Source organism: Phyllobates terribilis, unplaced genomic scaffold (assembly GCF_046119375.1).
Source record: "Phyllobates terribilis strain yellow unplaced genomic scaffold, ASM4611937v1 Scaffold_2__4_contigs__length_985480577, whole genome shotgun sequence".
NCBI lineage: Eukaryota > Metazoa > Chordata > Amphibia > Anura > Dendrobatidae > Phyllobates > Phyllobates terribilis.
Window position 1 is genome coordinate 48,846,924 of NW_027362762.1, and position 16,781 is coordinate 48,863,704.

A 16,781-nucleotide genomic window follows, 5' to 3' on the forward strand; every position below is an offset into this window, starting at 1 on the left:
GCTATAGGAAGCAGTCAGCAGAAGCTGAGCTATAGAAAGCAGTCAGCAGAAGGTAAGCTATGGGAAGCAGTCAGCAGAAGCTGAGCTATAGAAAGCAGTCAGCAGAAGGTGAGCTATAGGAAGCAGTCTGCAGAAGCTGAGCTATAGAAAGCAGTCAGCAGAAGCTGAGCTATGGGAAGCAGTCAGCAGAAGCTGAGCTATAGGAAGCAGTCAGCAGAAGCTGAGCTATAGAAAGCAGTCAGCAGAAGGTGAGCTATAGGAAGCAGTCAGCAGAAGCTGAGCTATAGAAAGCAGTCAGCAGAAGCTGAGCTATGGGAAGCAGTCAGCAGAAGCTGAGACATGGGAAGCAGTCAGTAGAAGCTGAGCTATAGGAAACAGTCAGCAGAAGCTGAGCTATAGAAAGCAGTCAGCAGAAGCTGAGCTATGGGAAGCAGTCAGCAGAAGCTGAGCTATGGTAAGCAGTCAGCAGAAGCTGAGCTATGGGAAGCAGTCAGTAGAAGCTGAGCTATGGGAAGCAGTCAGCAGAAGCTAAGCTATGGGAAGCAGTCAGCAGAAGCTGAGATATGGGAAGCAGTCAGCAGAAGCTGAGCTATAGGAAGCAGTCAGCAGAAGCTGAGCTATGGGAAGCAGTCAGCAGAAGCTGAGCTATGGGAAGCAGTCAGCAGAATCTGAGCTATAGGAAGCAGTCAGCAGAATCTGAGCTATAGAAAGCAGTCAGCAGAAGCTGAGCTATGGGAAGCAGTCAGCAGAAGCTGAGACATGGAAAGCAGTCAGCAGAAGCTGAGCTCTGGGAAGCAGTCAGCAGAAGCTGAGACATCGGAAGCAGTCAGTAGAAGCTGAGCTATAGGAAACAGTCAGCAGAAGCTGAGCTATGGGAAGCAGTTAGCAGAAGCTGAGCTATGGGAAGCAGTCAGCAGAAGCTGAGAAATGGGAAGCAGTCAGCAGAAGCTGAGCTATGGGAAGCAGTCAGCAGAATCTGAGCTATGGAAAGTAGTAAGTAGGAGCTGAGTCGTGGGAAACAGTCAGCGGAGCTGTGGGAAGCGGTCAGCAGAAGCTGAGCTATAGGAAGCAGTCAGCAGAAGCTGAGATATGGGAAGCAGTCAGCAGAAGCTGAGATATGGGAAGCAGTCAGCAGAAGCTGAGATATGGGAAGCAGTCAGCAGAAGCTGAGCTATAGGAAGCAGTCAGCAGAAGCTGAGCTATAGGAAGCAGTCAGCAGAAGCTGAGATATGGGAAGCAGTCAGCAGAAGCTGAGATATGGGAAGCAGTCAGCAGAAGCTTAGCTATAGAAAGCAGTCAGCAGAAGCTGAGCTATGGGAAGCAGTCAGCAGAAGCTGAGCTATAGGAAGCAGTCCGCAGAAGCTGAGCTATAGGAAGCAGTCAGCAGAAGCTGAGCTATAGGAAGCAGTCAGCAGAAGCTGAGATATGGGAAGCAGTCAGCAGAAGCTGAGATATGGGAAGCAGTCAGCAGAAGCTGAGATATGGGAAGCGGTCAGCAGAAGCTGAGCTATGGAAATTAGTAAGTAGGAGCTGAGTTGTGGGAAACAGTCCGCAGAGCTATGGGAAGCGGTCAGCAGGAGCAAAGCATTGAGAATTATTTTAGTAAAATTACTACCAGTGTAAACATTTGAACCCAATAACATTACAAAAATCACAATTGCATTTAAATGCGGACGTTCACTTTCAGAATCATTTCCTTCTATAAGCCTAAAATGCCTCGGCCCCGCACCGAGCAGGAACGCCCCGTGTGAATGACTCAGCTCTTGAATCCGACTTTAGAAGGAATTTCTTTTGAAAACAAGAGTCCTGCACATCAAAGCTCTGACGTCTCTGAGCCTCCGGTCTTCCTGGTTATCGAATCAGTTGCAGATGTAACAGATAAGAGAAATATTGTTCTCAGTTTCTAGGAACGGTCCATGGGATAAGGACGCAGGATTAAAGAATCATTGGATCTTTGATGTTGCTGCAATAAAATAATGGACTTTATTTACAAGATTCCTCAAAAAACAAAAACTAAAATGAAAAGTCCAGTTTCAAGGAGCACCACCACAGGAAATAACAAAATGGTTTCTGAGCTGCGGAGGGGAAGCGGACAAAACCATCGCTTCCTGCTCTGCAGCTATTGGCTGAAGTTGCACCTCCCAGACTTCATACCTGCGTATATTCAGTCTTTGTGCTATCCTTTGTCATGGCTCAGTTCGGGGATTCGATCCCCTGACTTGTTGCTGCGTGATTCCTCTGTCTGCTGAGCTATTACCTTTTCTTTCCTGATGGTTCCAATTGTCTTTGTTCCCTCTTCCTGGCTTGTTCCTCTCCAGGTGTTTTCTATTTTCCTGTTTTGTTTTTCCCTATCACATTCGGGGTAGGGTTTTGTATGTTCACCCTTCACTGCACTTCCTTGCTGGTTATACCTCTAGATGGACTTGGGTTTAGGAGTTCCAGACCTTCAGGTAAGGAATTTACGTTGCATGGTAAACAGCAGTTGAGTTCCTGCAGTGAGTCTGGTTTTTTTTTGTTTTTTTTGCAGTTCCTCTTCATTTAACCTCTTTAGGTTCCTGGGAGGTTATACTTGTTCTGTTTACTTTTGGCCGCCCTTAACTTTTGCTCTCTACTCCTCTTTATGAACATGTTTTAATTTTCTCACCTTGAGATTTCATATCTTCCTGCACACTATCCTCTCCTCTTGTTGGCAGTGTGTTTCGGCCTCCCCTCGGGTTCCTCAGGGAGTACGAGAAAACCCTTGATGGCCTTTTAGGAAGCCAGGTCATGGGTGGTGTTTTTAGTTGTGTGGCATTTCTAGTCTGTACAGGGACCAGTTGGGTGTGTGTGTAACATCTCCCTGTAGTAGGTCCTTCCTTTTTCCATTAACGTGATTATGTGTTACATTCATAACATTTACCCAGTTTAGATTGTTTAGTACTTAATACATATTGTTGTATCTGAGCAGAGTGGCGCCATCTAGAGGAGTCTTGAGTGAATTGCATATTTCTTCTTTTCCCATGGGTTATGCATTACCACCTATTACTTTCATATCCACCATGATTTACATTCCTAAGCCTTAAGCTCCGTCTAGTTCATTATGCCAGTCCATTATGTTCACCGTCATTATATTCCTGGGAAAGTAGATGAAAACAAGATCCTTGTAAGTAAAAGAAAAACATTTCTTTTAATTCAATTAATCCCCTAACTATCAAGTGGCCAGCAATAAAGGGCGCCGTCCGCTGCCAACTGCGAGATTCAGTGGTAGGAGTTTCTCGGTCCTTACGGAAGTTCTTATTCCCTTCTGTCAGCGCTGTCATTAAATGCCACAATCCGGGTTCTTTATAAAAATCCCATTACCTTAATTCCTTCTTAATCATTTTCATCCTCGCTGCTGTCATCCGAGACCACAAAGCCGGTTACACAGAAAATACCTGGTTTACCCAGTCAGTCCAGGTCGTAAAATGCGACTCGCCTTAAAGGGATATTACAGATCCCCAAGATAAGGGTCATCCGATGAAAAGTTATACCAGGTTCCAATATATTTTCTGTAGCAATTCATTTGTGATTTCAAGATCTCTGCTTGCTGTCATTCAGCAGGAAATGTCATTGTCTGCATTCAGAGGATATAAATCTGCGCACAGGTGCTCGTCTCACTACAAGACACTGATAAATCCACTGTAACGAGTGTATCCATCACATGATCAGGATCGATAAAGGTTGTAATTCAATGACAGCAAGCAGAGTTCTTGTGGCACGAAATAAGAAAATATATTGCAAATTGCTATATCTTTAAACTCTTAACACTGAACACTAAAGTTCTCCAACTTTCCATTTCACTTTATTTTTCTGCTTTTCACTATTTACAAATTAATGGGAATGTTCTTGGTTACGCCAAAAACTTGAAAACCTGTAATGACCCAATGCTTAAATCTTTGGACACCTTTAAAATTGGAAAAAAATATTTTTACATGTTAGTGGCTACTGTAAATAAAATTTGCACTAATACTCGATAATTCATTTTCAGATCCATATCATACATCCAATATGTAGTTTGTTAACATCTTGTAGTTTTGATTTCTTTACTTTTATGGGGGCATCTTTCCCAGTAATACCTGCTAAATGGGAGGTCTTTGAGTCCTGGATGCTGCTACTATTTCAAGCTCTCATGTATGAGCACAGCTTAATTTTTCCACCTTAGATGCTCTCCTCCCTTTCTACAGACCCTGTGATCTGCATGTTCTGAGACTCTAGATGCTTTCCCTCCTCTCTACATGCTGATTTGCTGTGTATGACCCACTTCTCCTTTCTGCTGGTATCTAGCACTGAAAGAAGGAGCAGAGATAAAGCAGACATTTAAAATTTAGAAAGTTGCTTCACTTTGCATTTAGGAAGCAATAAAACATCATCCAGTGGTCATCTACAGGAAATTAAATGATCACTGGGGGTCTAATCACCCATCCCCAAAGCAGAGGTCCCCTGTGTGAATATGGTGGTAATGTGCTTGTGTTCAACCGCTCGCATAGACGTGAATGTCAGGATGGTTATATACACTACCACCCCATGGACATTCTATTGATCGGTGGGGGTCCCAGCAAATAGACCCCCGACATATCGTACATCTATAACCTATAATATGGATAGATGCTAAATATAATTTAAGAAAAAATATTCTTTACTCATTAAGCGCCCCAGGACTGCCCCCCCAGTGCAGAGCGAGAAGGGGTTAAGTCACTCTCCCTTTCTTTCCTCGTGTAGTAGACGTTTATACATAATTATCTTCTTCATTTAGAAGGCTCTATAGAAAGAAACATAAAGAACATATAATCCATCACCAGGTTATGTCTTCCATTTTTTCCGCACCGCATTTTTTGTTTAATTCTGACACTGAGTGAAATGAACGACCGAGGATAATCGTCTCTTAGCTGAATTTCAATTTTGTATCCATTGCCATCAAATTTCCATCCATTCAGATTTATATCAGGGAATTTGTTTAACGTGAGATGACTTGAAAGAGATCAGACAGTTCCTTCGGTTTCCATCCGAGGTCTTGAACTTTCCAACTTTGTAGCAATTTTTGTCACAGTGTTCAACAAAAGTAGGGAAAGTTGAAACTGTTCTAAGACACCATTTAGGTGCCTCTACCACCATCTCTCTTCTTCAAAGTAATTTAAAATAGAACATCCATTAGGTTTCATCCTAAGTCTTGGACTTGAATCTTTTTTAGGTGGGCTGGTCTCCTCTACTTCCCTGTAGCCCTGGGGTTCTGCACCATACTCACCCCTACTTGCTAGCTAGCTATAATGCAGACACGTTGGTTTGCAATGTTTCTCCTCCTTTTGCCCGTCTGCTCCATCTGCATGTACCTGACCTCTATTGGCGGAAAATAGGAACTAGGGATGAGCGGACCCGTGGAAGTTCGGGTTCTGGTAGCGAACTGGAACTTTAGTTCAAAGTTCGGTTTGGGTACCAGAACTTTACAAAAACTTTAAACCCGAACTCCATTGAAAACAATGAGAACATGAACTTTGTAACTGGAAAATTCTCTCTCTCTTTCCTCCCGGACTTCCCCTGGAACTCCGAACATTAAAACGGACTTCCGGAGAAGTGTTTGTTCGGAGTTTAGCCCCTAACGCTGAGTGTCCAGTACGAACCCCGAGTTTTCAGGTTCGCTCATCTCTAATAGGAACCTTTTATGAGTTCCAGCACTCTACTAAGGCTGAATGATTGCTCTAGGCACTGAACCCATGGCACCCTTTGACCCAACCAGCTCACCAGCAACTTAGTACATATACAATTACACTTGCTCTGAGGTCCATGAATTACCGTAGGTTCCTTTCTAAGTCTTGGACTTCACTTCAACCTTTCACTTCAAAATTGTAACCAATTTTATAGCAATTTTCAACAAAGAGATCAAAAGTTGCTAAAATCTTAGAGTGGCGCCGTAGGGCAAAAAGGATATCTTCAGGACCTCCACCATTCAGGTGCCTCCACCAAACCATTTCCTAGTCATTTATTAGCTACAATCATGCGAGATAGCAAAAAAAAAGTGATAAAGATGAATGAGAATCTTTTGGATCTATCCAACATCTTGGATTTTCCTTAAATTTTTCTATGGAATTAAATGAATTTTGTCTTAAACTGAATTTATGGAGGATGGCTCAGGACCTTCACCACCCAATTTTCTGAGCTACTAAAAAGATGTCCCCAAAAAAGCAGTGTTACAATGTCTGGATACTGCACATGGTGCTGACTAACCAAGGCGCAGAGTCTTAGCAACCCTTCCATACTTTTCTTAATGATCTTGCTGATTTATGGACTTTCCGCAGCTCATCCACACTTGAAGGCCACTTGATCTGGACCTTTGTACCATCATACAGACCGGTAGAGTTCGTTACATCATCATCAGAAGTTGGGGTGATCTCGACATAAAGAATGACCCCTGTTTCTGCAGGAAGAATCCTCGTACTTTTCTTTGCATTTCAGTTTCTGATCCTTTTGGCTCTTTCGCAGCATTTTTTCGGATTGTACAGCTGGTTTCCATTAATATAGCAGCTGCAGCCAAACGTTTTGAGGAGGAGCAGATTAAAATTTCATATATTCTTCCTTCTTGGAGGCGCAGAACAGCTTTAAGTAATTATATATCACTCGTCTTATTCTCATAATTCATGACACTAAAGCTGGGAGACATATATAGAGAGTGTGAGCAGAGGTGCGACGTGACGCTTCTGGGCTCTGATCCAAAATTCATTCTAGGGCCTCCAACTATCCTGGTATATCTGTAATATTGGCTCTTGAACCCCTTCAGTCAGGCTCGGGAAGCTGGAGAAACCCCCAGTGGACCCCTGTCTCGGGTTTGCTCCATACACTGCTGTTGTTAACTGTTTAGATGTCGCTGTAAATAAATGACAATGGCATTTAAATGGCATGATTTGCCGGTGTGCTCATGCACCATCTTCCATCAGCTCCTCCGCAACACGATCGCGGGGACTTGATGGGTTACCATGTGAGTTAGGGGCCTGCTGAAGGCTTGCTGTCATCATAGTTCTCCTGTGAAGTTCAGGCACAGGCAGGGCTCCATAGGAGATTGTGATTTTATTGTACACAGTAGAATATAGTATAAGCAATCGAATGATCATAGGTTCAAGGAACTAAAAAGTAAAATAGAAAAAAGTTTTTAAAAAAGTATAAAATAAAAAAATATATAAAAGTTCAGATCAGAAATTGGAAAAAAAAATGAAGAAAAAAATAAATAAGAAGCATATTTGTATTGCTGCTTCTGTAAAAGCCTGAAATTTTCTTTTTTTCCTTACATTGCGAACAAAATGCAATAAAAAGCTGTCAAAAAGTCAGATGTCCTCCAAAATGGTACCAATAAAAAAGTCAGCTCGCCCTGCAGAACACCGGCCCTCACACAGCTCCATCGACTGAAAAATAAAAAAAAGTTACGGGTCAATGACGACGCAAATCAAAATGTTTTATTAAAAATTTCAAAAGTAGTGAAGTTAAAGAAAATCTCTGTAGATTTAGGCTTGGCAACATTTGTCCTGATCTGGAGAATTTTATGTTATCAGGTGATTATTACCGCAGAAATATGGTGTAAAAACAACATGGACTGGACAGCAGGCAGCGAGAAGCGGGGCAACCGGAAAAGTGAGTGCTTAAAGGGTTATTCCTATCTCCAAGATCCTATCCCAATATGTAGTAGGTGTGATAATAATAATATTAGCAAATACTTACAATTAGAAATGTAGTATAATATTTTTGATTCTCCATGTCTCTTTCCTCATGTGCAGGCATTGCAGGACCTTAGGTATCCATGGTTATGTCCACTGATAAAGTGACAGTTAGCTAGTTGCTAGTGGTGGATACCTAAGGTCCTGTATTGCCTGCACATGAGGAAAGAGACATAGAGAATCAAAAATGCTATACTACATTTCTAATTGGAGGTATTTGCAAATATTATTATTATTACACCTACTACATATTTGGATAGGATCTTAGAGATGGGAATACCCCTTTAAGTAAGTATTATTCTTTTTTTTACATCTTGCATTCATATCTATGAGTCGTACGTAAGTTGGGGACTTCTTTGAATCGGGAGTTATAGCACCTTGCTACCACATGCTTTTACAACAGTTAGGTGGCAAATTATCCTGCCTGCAACTCCTGCCTGTTTTCCAGCATCTACTTCCTCGCTCAGTCTAACACATCTTGCTGATAATAAGCTTTGCTGAGTCAGGCTACAAGTTATAAACTCATTTCTGCTGTCAAGATACCTGTTTTATTACTTGTTACTGCTTTCTTGGTGCCATGGTACACTTCAACTCTGCTGCTCCTGTGGTTAACTGTATATCTTCTGCAACATACCTGATTGCTTATACTTCTCTGCTGTTCCTGTGTGTAACTGCCCTTCAGCTGCTTTTACTGCTTCCAGCTTTGCTTACCAATTTGGCATCCTTCAAGTCTAGCTCTGCTTCATCATCGCCCCTGGTCTGTACTGTGACCTACAGCTTAGTAAATCCATCTCACCAGGTGAGCCTAACAAAGCAACTCTTAGAGGTTGCATGTTACGCTTGAATGATGGAGGAAGTCAGCTTTTTCTCTGGTGGTCTCTTATTGGCATCGCAGAGGACCACTAGTCCCCCAGGAGGTTGGGATGCTCCCAAGTCATAGTTATCCAATGGCTCTTCCCTTAACTAACTGTGCTGCTCCGAGAGGCCACCAACTGCCATAGCCTACCCCACCTAGATGTTATTCAAGGATTATCATCAGACACTTGTTTATGCAGACCCAACACCTTTGTGGGTTCTCACTACCACTACATCTACACCACTACCACCTAAGGCTACAAATGTGTACACAGTCCAATATATATGCAAATAGATTGCAATCTCTGACCATTATGTGGCCTTATTAGAGACACAGAACTGCTTCACTACTGGTATGGTCATTCTGATCACACCATTTTTACTGACCAAAGGTTCACTACAGGCCCAAACTTCCATTCAGGCAACGTAGACGCATCTATAGTTCCACTGTATAGCACCGACACTCAGTCCTGCTGCTTCTATGCTCCAATGACCAGGCCCGAGGGCAACTAGTCCTCAATAAGCACTGAACTTATCTCAGACTGATAGAACAATACTCCAACCACAATGCAAAGCCACTTGTCTAATGTATTAACATAATTCTTCTCGAACTTACTAGCCCTATGGCTCCCTCACTCCTCTTATGACTAGAGATGAGCGTTGTTCTACTCGAACTGTTCGCCAATCTCAAATTCGAGCTGTTTTGGGCGGTGTTCGAGCTGTTCGGCGAACACGAACAATTTGAGAAAAATTCGGCTGTTCGAGGTTATGTTCGATAACTGTTCGTGCACCAAAATCATAACTGGATTTTTTCTCAGTAATGATGAAAATTAATGTTAATACGCAGTTTGAGTGTACAGCGGGGCGGGGGGAGGGGCAGGGGATGGATCTCTGCAGGAACAATGAAGATCTCCATTTTTTTTTCTCTTTCCCGCATTTGCAGTGGGGAGGTGCAATCTGTCAGCCTATCAGCAGCGCACACACGGAGCGAACTGCTGTTTTTCACACAAGCAAGGGCATGTGTCATTGGCAGTGTATGTCACATGTCCTTGCCCTATAAGACCAAGCCATTTTCCCCGTCGCCACCATTTTCTCACTGCTGCAGCTGCGTGTTAGACGGCACCGCTGTTGCTGTGTGCGCTATACCTTGTTAATTTCAAGCCAATTTTCGCACAAATCTACAGATAGCTTGGGAGTAGGGAATAGTTGTGATTGCAGTCCTTTTAAGGACTAGGTTACAGCATTTCCTACGACTTTTATCAGGCAGGTCTGTGCTCTTAAATAGATAGATTGTGGGAGTAAAGACTAATTGTAATTGGAGTCCTTTTCAGGACTAGGTTACATCAGTTCCTATCAGTTTTTGCCAGGCAGGTCTGTGCCAGTGCTGTGCAAGTTTTTTTCACAGCATTTGGCTGAATCTAGCAAAGCTAATCCTTTTTGGCCTATTGCAGAGTGTGTTAGTCAGTGGAGTAGCCTATCTGTGTTGCAAGTTATACCACCTGTGTATAGAATACCAATTTTTTTACTGCACCTAGTGAAGTAAAATCTTTTGGGCATAGCATCATTCTATTAGTTCATCTATACTGACCTCCATCAGGTTGCAAACTGAATATAATTTTTTTCTGCATCTAGCTCTGAAAAAATATTTGGCCTTCTAGCAGTGTGTGGGACTTTCTCTATTAGTCCATCTATACTGACCTCCATCAGGTTGCAAATTAAAAATAATTTTTATCTGCATCTAGCTCTGAAAAAATATTTGGCCTTCTAGCAGTGTGTGGGACTTTCTCTATTAGTCCATCTATACTGACCTCCATCAGGTTGCAAATTAAAAATAATTTTTATCTGCATCTACCTCTGAAAAAATATTTGGGCTTCTAGCTGTGTGTGGGACTTGTTCTATTAGTCCATCTATACTGACCTCCACCAGGTTGCAAACTGAATATAATTTTTTTCTGCATCTAGCTCTGAAAAAATATTTGGCCTTCTAGCAGTGTGTGGGACTTTCTCTATTAGTCCATCTATACTGAACTCCATCAGGTTGCAAATTAAAAATAATTTTTTTTCTGCATCTACCTCTGAAAAAATATTGGGCTTCTAGCTGTGTTTGGGACTTGTTCTATTAATCCATCTAAACAGACCTCCATCAGGTTGCAAACTGAATATAATTTTTTTCTGCATCTACCTCTGAAAAAATATTTGGGCTTCTAGCTGTGTGTGGGACTTGTTCTATTAGTCCATCTATACTGACCTCCATCAGGTTGCAAACTGAATATAATTTTTTTCTGCATCTAGCTCTGAAAAAATATTTGGCCTTCTAGCAGTGTGTGGGACTTTCTCTATTAGTCCATCTATACTGACCTCCATCAGGTTGCAAATTAAAAATAATTTTTATCTGCATCTAGCTCTTGAAAAATATTTGGCCTTCTAGCAGTGTGTGGGACTTTCTCTATTAGTCCATCTATACTGACCTCCATCAGGTTGCAAATTAAAAATAATTTTTATCTGCATCTACCTCTGAAAAAATATTTGGGCTTCTAGCTGTGTGTAGGACTTGTTCTATTAGTCCATCTATACTGACCTCCATCAGATTGCAAATTAAAAATAATTTTTATCTGGATCTACCTCTGAAAAAATATTTGGCCTTCTAGCAGTGTGTGGGACTTTCTCTATTAGTCCATGTATACTGACCTCCATCAGGTTGCAAACTGAATATAATTTTTTTCTGCATCTAGCTCTGAAAAAATATTTGGCCTTCTAGCTGTGTGTGGGACTTTCTCTATTAGTCCATCTATACTGACCTCCATCAGGTTGCAAACTGAATATATTTTTTTTCTGCATCTACCTCTGAAAAAATATTGGGCTTCTAGCTGTGTGTGGGACTTGTTCTATTAGTCCATCTATACTGACCTCCATCAGGTTGCAAACTGAATATCATTTTTTTCTGCATCTAGCTCTGAAAAAATATTTGGCCTTCTAGCAGTGTGTGGGACTTTCTCTATTAGTCCATCTATACTGACCTCCATCAGGTTGCAAATTAAAAATAATTTTTATCTGCATCTAGCTCTGAAAAAATATTTGGCCTTCTAGCAGTGTGTGGGACTTTCTCTATTAGTCCATCTATACTGACCTCCATCAGGTTGCAAATTAAAAATAATTTTTATCTGCATCTACCTCTGAAAAAATATTTGGGCTTCTAGCTGTGTGTGGGACTTGTTCTATTAGTCCATCTATACTGACCTCCACCAGGTTGCAAACTGAATATAATTTTTTTCTGCATCTAGCTCTGAAAAAATATTTGGCCTTCTAGCAGTGTGTGGGACTTTCTCTATTAGTCCATCTATATTGACCTCCATCAGGTTGCAAATTAAAAATAATTTTTATCTGCATCTACCTCTGAAAAAATATTTGGGCTTCTAGCTGTGTGTGGGACTTGTTCTATTAGTCCATCTATACTGACCTCCATCAGGTTGCAAACTGAATATAATTTTTTTCTGCATCTAGCTCTGAAAAAATATTTGGCCTTCTAGCTGTGTGTGGGACTTGTTCTATTACTCCATCTATACTGACCTCCATCAGGTTGCAAATTAAAAATAATTTTTTTTCTGCATCTACCTCTGAAAAAATATTGGGCTTCTAGCTGTGTGTGGGACTTGTTCTATTAATCCATCTAAACAGACCTCCATCAGGTTGCAAACTGAATATAATTTTTTTCTGCATCTACCTCTGAAAAAATATTTGGGCTTCTAGCTGTGTGTGGGACTTGTTCTATTAGTCCATCTATACTGACCTCCATCAGGTTGCAAACTGAATATAATTTTTTTCTGCATCTAGCTCTGAAAAAATATTTGGCCTTCTAGCAGTGTGTGGGACTTTCTCTATTAGTCCATCTATACTGACCTCCATCAGGTTGCAAATTAAAAATAATTTTTATCTGCATCTAGCTCTGAAAAAATATTTGGCCTTCTAGCAGTGTGTGGGACTTTCTCTATTAGTCCATCTATACTGACCTCCATCAGGTTGCAAATTAAAAATAATTTTTATCTGCATCTACCTCTGAAAAAATATTTGGGCTTCTAGCTGTGTGTGGGACTTGTTCTATTAGTCCATCTATACTGACCTCCATCAGGTTGCAAATTAAAAATAATTTTTATCTGCATCTACCTCTGAAAAAATATTTGGCCTTCTAGCAGTGTGTGGGACTTTCTCTATTAGTCCATGTATACTGACCTCCATCAGGTTGCAAACTGAATATAATTTTTTTCTGCATCTAGCTCTGAAAAAATATTTGGCCTTCTATCTGTGTGTGGGACTTTCTCTATTAGTCCATCTATACTGACCTCCATCAGGTTGCAAACTGAATATATTTTTTTTCTGCATCTACCTCTGAAAAAATATTGGGCTTCTAGCTGTGTGTGGGACTTGTTCTATTAGTCCATCTATACTGACCTCCATCAGGTTGCAAACTGAATATAATTTTTTTCTGCATCTAGCTCTGAAAAAATATTTGGCCTTCTAGCAGTGTGTGGGACTTTCTCTATTAGTCCATCTATACTGACCTCCATCAGGTTGCAAATTAAAAATAATTTTTATCTGCATCTAGCTCTGAAAAAATATTTGGCCTTCTAGCAGTGTGTGGGACTTTCTCTATTAGTCCATCTATACTGACCTCCATCAGGTTGCAAATTAAAATTAATTTTTATCTGCATCTACCTCTGAAAAAATATTTGGGCTTCTAGCTGTGTGTGGGACTTGTTCTATTAGTCCATCTATACTGACCTCCATCAGGTTGCAAACTGAATATAATTTTTTTCTGCATCTAGCTCTGAAAAAATATTTGGCCTTCTAGCTGTGTGTGGGACTTGTTCTATTACTCCATCTATACTGACCTCCATCAGGTTGCAAATTAAAAATAATTTTTTTTCTGCATCTACCTCTGAAAAAATATTTGGCCTTCTAGCAGTGTGTGGGACTTTCTCTATTAGTCCATCTATACTGACCTCCATCAGGTTGCAAACTGAATATATTTTTTTTCTGCATCTACCTCTGAAAAAATATTGGGCTTCTAGCTGTGTGTGGGACTTGTTCTATTAATCCATCTATACAGACCTCCATCAGGTTGCAAACTGAATATATTTTTTTTCTGCATCTACCTCTGAAAAAATATTGGGCTTCTAGCTGTGTGTGGGACTTGTTCTATTAATCCATCTATACAGACCTCCATCAGGTTGCAAACTGAATATCATTTTTTTCTGCATCTAGCTCTGAAAAAATATTTGGCCTTCTAGCAGTGTGTGGGACTTTCTCTATTAGTCCATCTATACTGACCTCCATCAGGTTGCAAATTAAACATAATTTTTATCTGCATCTAGCTCTGAAAAAATATTTGGCCTTCTAGCAGTGTGTGGGACTTTCTCTATTAGTCCATCTATACTGACCTCCATCAGGCTGCAAATTAAAAATAATTTTTATCTGCATCTACCTCTGAAAAAATATTTGGGCTTCTAGCTGTGCGTGGGACTTGTTCTATTAGTCCATCTATACTGACCTCCATCAGGTTGCAAACTGAATATAATTTTTTTCTGCATCTAGCTCTGAAAAAATATTTGGCCTTCTAGCTGTGTGTGGGACTTTCTCTATTAGTCCATCTATACTGACCTCCATCAGGTTGCAAATTAAAAATAATTTTTATCTGCATCTAGCTCTGAAAAAATATTTGGCCTTCTAGCAGTGTGTGGGACTTTCTCTATTAGTCCATCTATACTGACCTCCATCAGGTTGCAAATTAAAAATAATTTTTATCTGCATCTACCTCTGAAAAAATATTTGGGCTTCTAGCTGTGTGTGGGACTTGTTCTATTAGTCCATCTATACTGACCTCCACCAGGTTGCAAACTGAATATAATTTTTTTCTGCATCTAGCTCTGAAAAAATATTTGGCCTTCTAGCAGTGTGTGGGACTTTCTCTATTAGTCCATCTATACTGACCTCCATCAGGTTGCAAATTAAAATTAATTTTTATCTGCATCTACCTCTGAAAAAATATTTGGGCTTCTAGCTGTGTGTGGGACTTGTTCTATTAGTCCATCTATACTGACCTCCATCAGGTTGCAAACTGAATATAATTTTTTTCTGCATCTAGCTCTGAAAAAATATTTGGCCTTCTAGCTGTGTGTGGGACTTGTTCTATTACTCCATCTATACTGACCTCCATCAGGTTGCAAATTAAAAATAATTTTTTTTCTGCATCTACCTCTGAAAAAATATTTGGCCTTCTAGCAGTGTGTGGGACTTTCTCTATTAGTCCATCTATACTGACCTCCATCAGGTTGCAAACTGAATATATTTTTTTTCTGCATCTACCTCTGAAAAAATATTGGGCTTCTAGCTGTGTGTGGGACTTGTTCTATTAATCCATCTATACAGACCTCCATCAGGTTGCAAACTGAATATATTTTTTTTCTGCATCTACCTCTGAAAAAATATTGGGCTTCTAGCTGTGTGTGGGACTTGTTCTATTAATCCATCTATACAGACCTCCATCAGGTTGCAAACTGAATATCATTTTTTTCTGCATCTAGCTCTGAAAAAATATTTGGCCTTCTAGCAGTGTGTGGGACTTTCTCTATTAGTCCATCTATACTGACCTCCATCAGGTTGCAAATTAAACATAATTTTTATCTGCATCTAGCTCTGAAAAAATATTTGGCCTTCTAGCAGTGTGTGGGACTTTCTCTATTAGTCCATCTATACTGACCTCCATCAGGCTGCAAATTAAAAATAATTTTTATCTGCATCTACCTCTGAAAAAATATTTGGGCTTCTAGCTGTGCGTGGGACTTGTTCTATTAGTCCATCTATACTGACCTCCATCAGGTTGCAAACTGAATATAATTTTTTTCTGCATCTAGCTCTGAAAAAATATTTGGCCTTCTAGCTGTGTGTGGGACTTTCTCTATTAGTCCATCTATACTGACCTCCATCAGGTTGCAAATTAAAAATAATTTTTATCTGCATCTACCTCTGAAAAAATATTTGGGCTTCTAGCTGTGTGTGGGACTTGTTCTATTAGTCCATCTATACTGACCTCCACCAGGTTGCAAACTGAATATAATTTTTTTCTGTATCTAGCTCTGAAAAAATATTTGGCCTTCTAGCAGTGTGTGGGACTTTCTCTATTAGTCCATCTATACTGACCTCCATCAGGTTGCAAATTAAAAATAATTTTTATCTGCATCTACCTCTGAAAAAATATTTGGGCTTCTAGCTGTGTGTGGGACTTGTTCTATTAGTCCATCTATACTGACCTCCATCAGGTTGCAAACTGAATATAATTTTTTTCTGCATCTAGCTCTGAAAAAATATTTGGCCTTCTAGCTGTGTGTGGGACTTGTTCTATTACTCCATCTATACTGACCTCCATCAGGTTGCAAATTAAAAATAATTTTTTTTCTGCATCTACCTCTGAAAAAATATTTGGCCTTCTAGCAGTGTGTGGGACTTTCTCTATTAGTCCATCTATACTGACCTCCATCAGGTTGCAAACTGAATATATATTTTTTCTGCATCTACCTCTGAAAAAATATTGGGCTTCTAGCTGTGTGTGGGACTTGTTCTATTAATCCATCTATACAGACCTCCATCAGGTTGCAAACTGAATATATTTTTTTTCTGCATCTACCTCTGAAAAAATATTGGGCTTCTAGCTGTGTGTGGGACTTGTTCTATTAATCCATCTATACAGACCTCCATCAGGTTGCAAACTGAATATCATTTTTTTCTGCATCTAGCTCTGAAAAAATATTTGGCCTTCTAGCAGTGTGTGGGACTTTCTCTATTAGTCCATCTATACTGACCTCCATCAGGTTGCAAATTAAAAATAATTTTTATCTGCATCTAGCTCTGAAAAAATATTTGGCCTTCTAGCAGTGTGTGGGACTTTCTCTATTAGTCCATCTATACTGACCTCCATCAGGTTGCAAATTAAAAATAATTTTTATCTGCATCTACCTCTGAAAAAATATTTGGGCTTCTAGCTGTGCGTGGGACTTGTTCTATTAGTCCATCTATACTGACCTCCATCAGGTTGCAAACTGAATATAATTTTTTTCTGCATCTAGCTCTGAAAAAATATTTGGCCTTCTAGCAGTGTGTGGGACTTTCTCTATTAGTCCATCTATACTGACCTCCATCAGGTTGCAAATTAAAAATAAT

At 40.2% G+C, this 16,781-nt stretch overlaps 1 long non-coding RNA gene across 1 annotated transcript in view; it reads right to left on the minus strand.

The window, feature by feature from the left end:
• Positions 1-2,177: 2,177 nt before the first annotated feature.
• Positions 2,178-16,781, minus strand: part of LOC141249391 (uncharacterized) — a 94,084-nt gene continuing 79,480 nt past the window's right edge. The window contains exon 3 of the long non-coding RNA XR_012312170.1: positions 2,178-3,113. This is a non-coding gene — a long non-coding RNA (uncharacterized lncRNA). The remainder of the gene's footprint in view (positions 3,114-16,781) is intronic.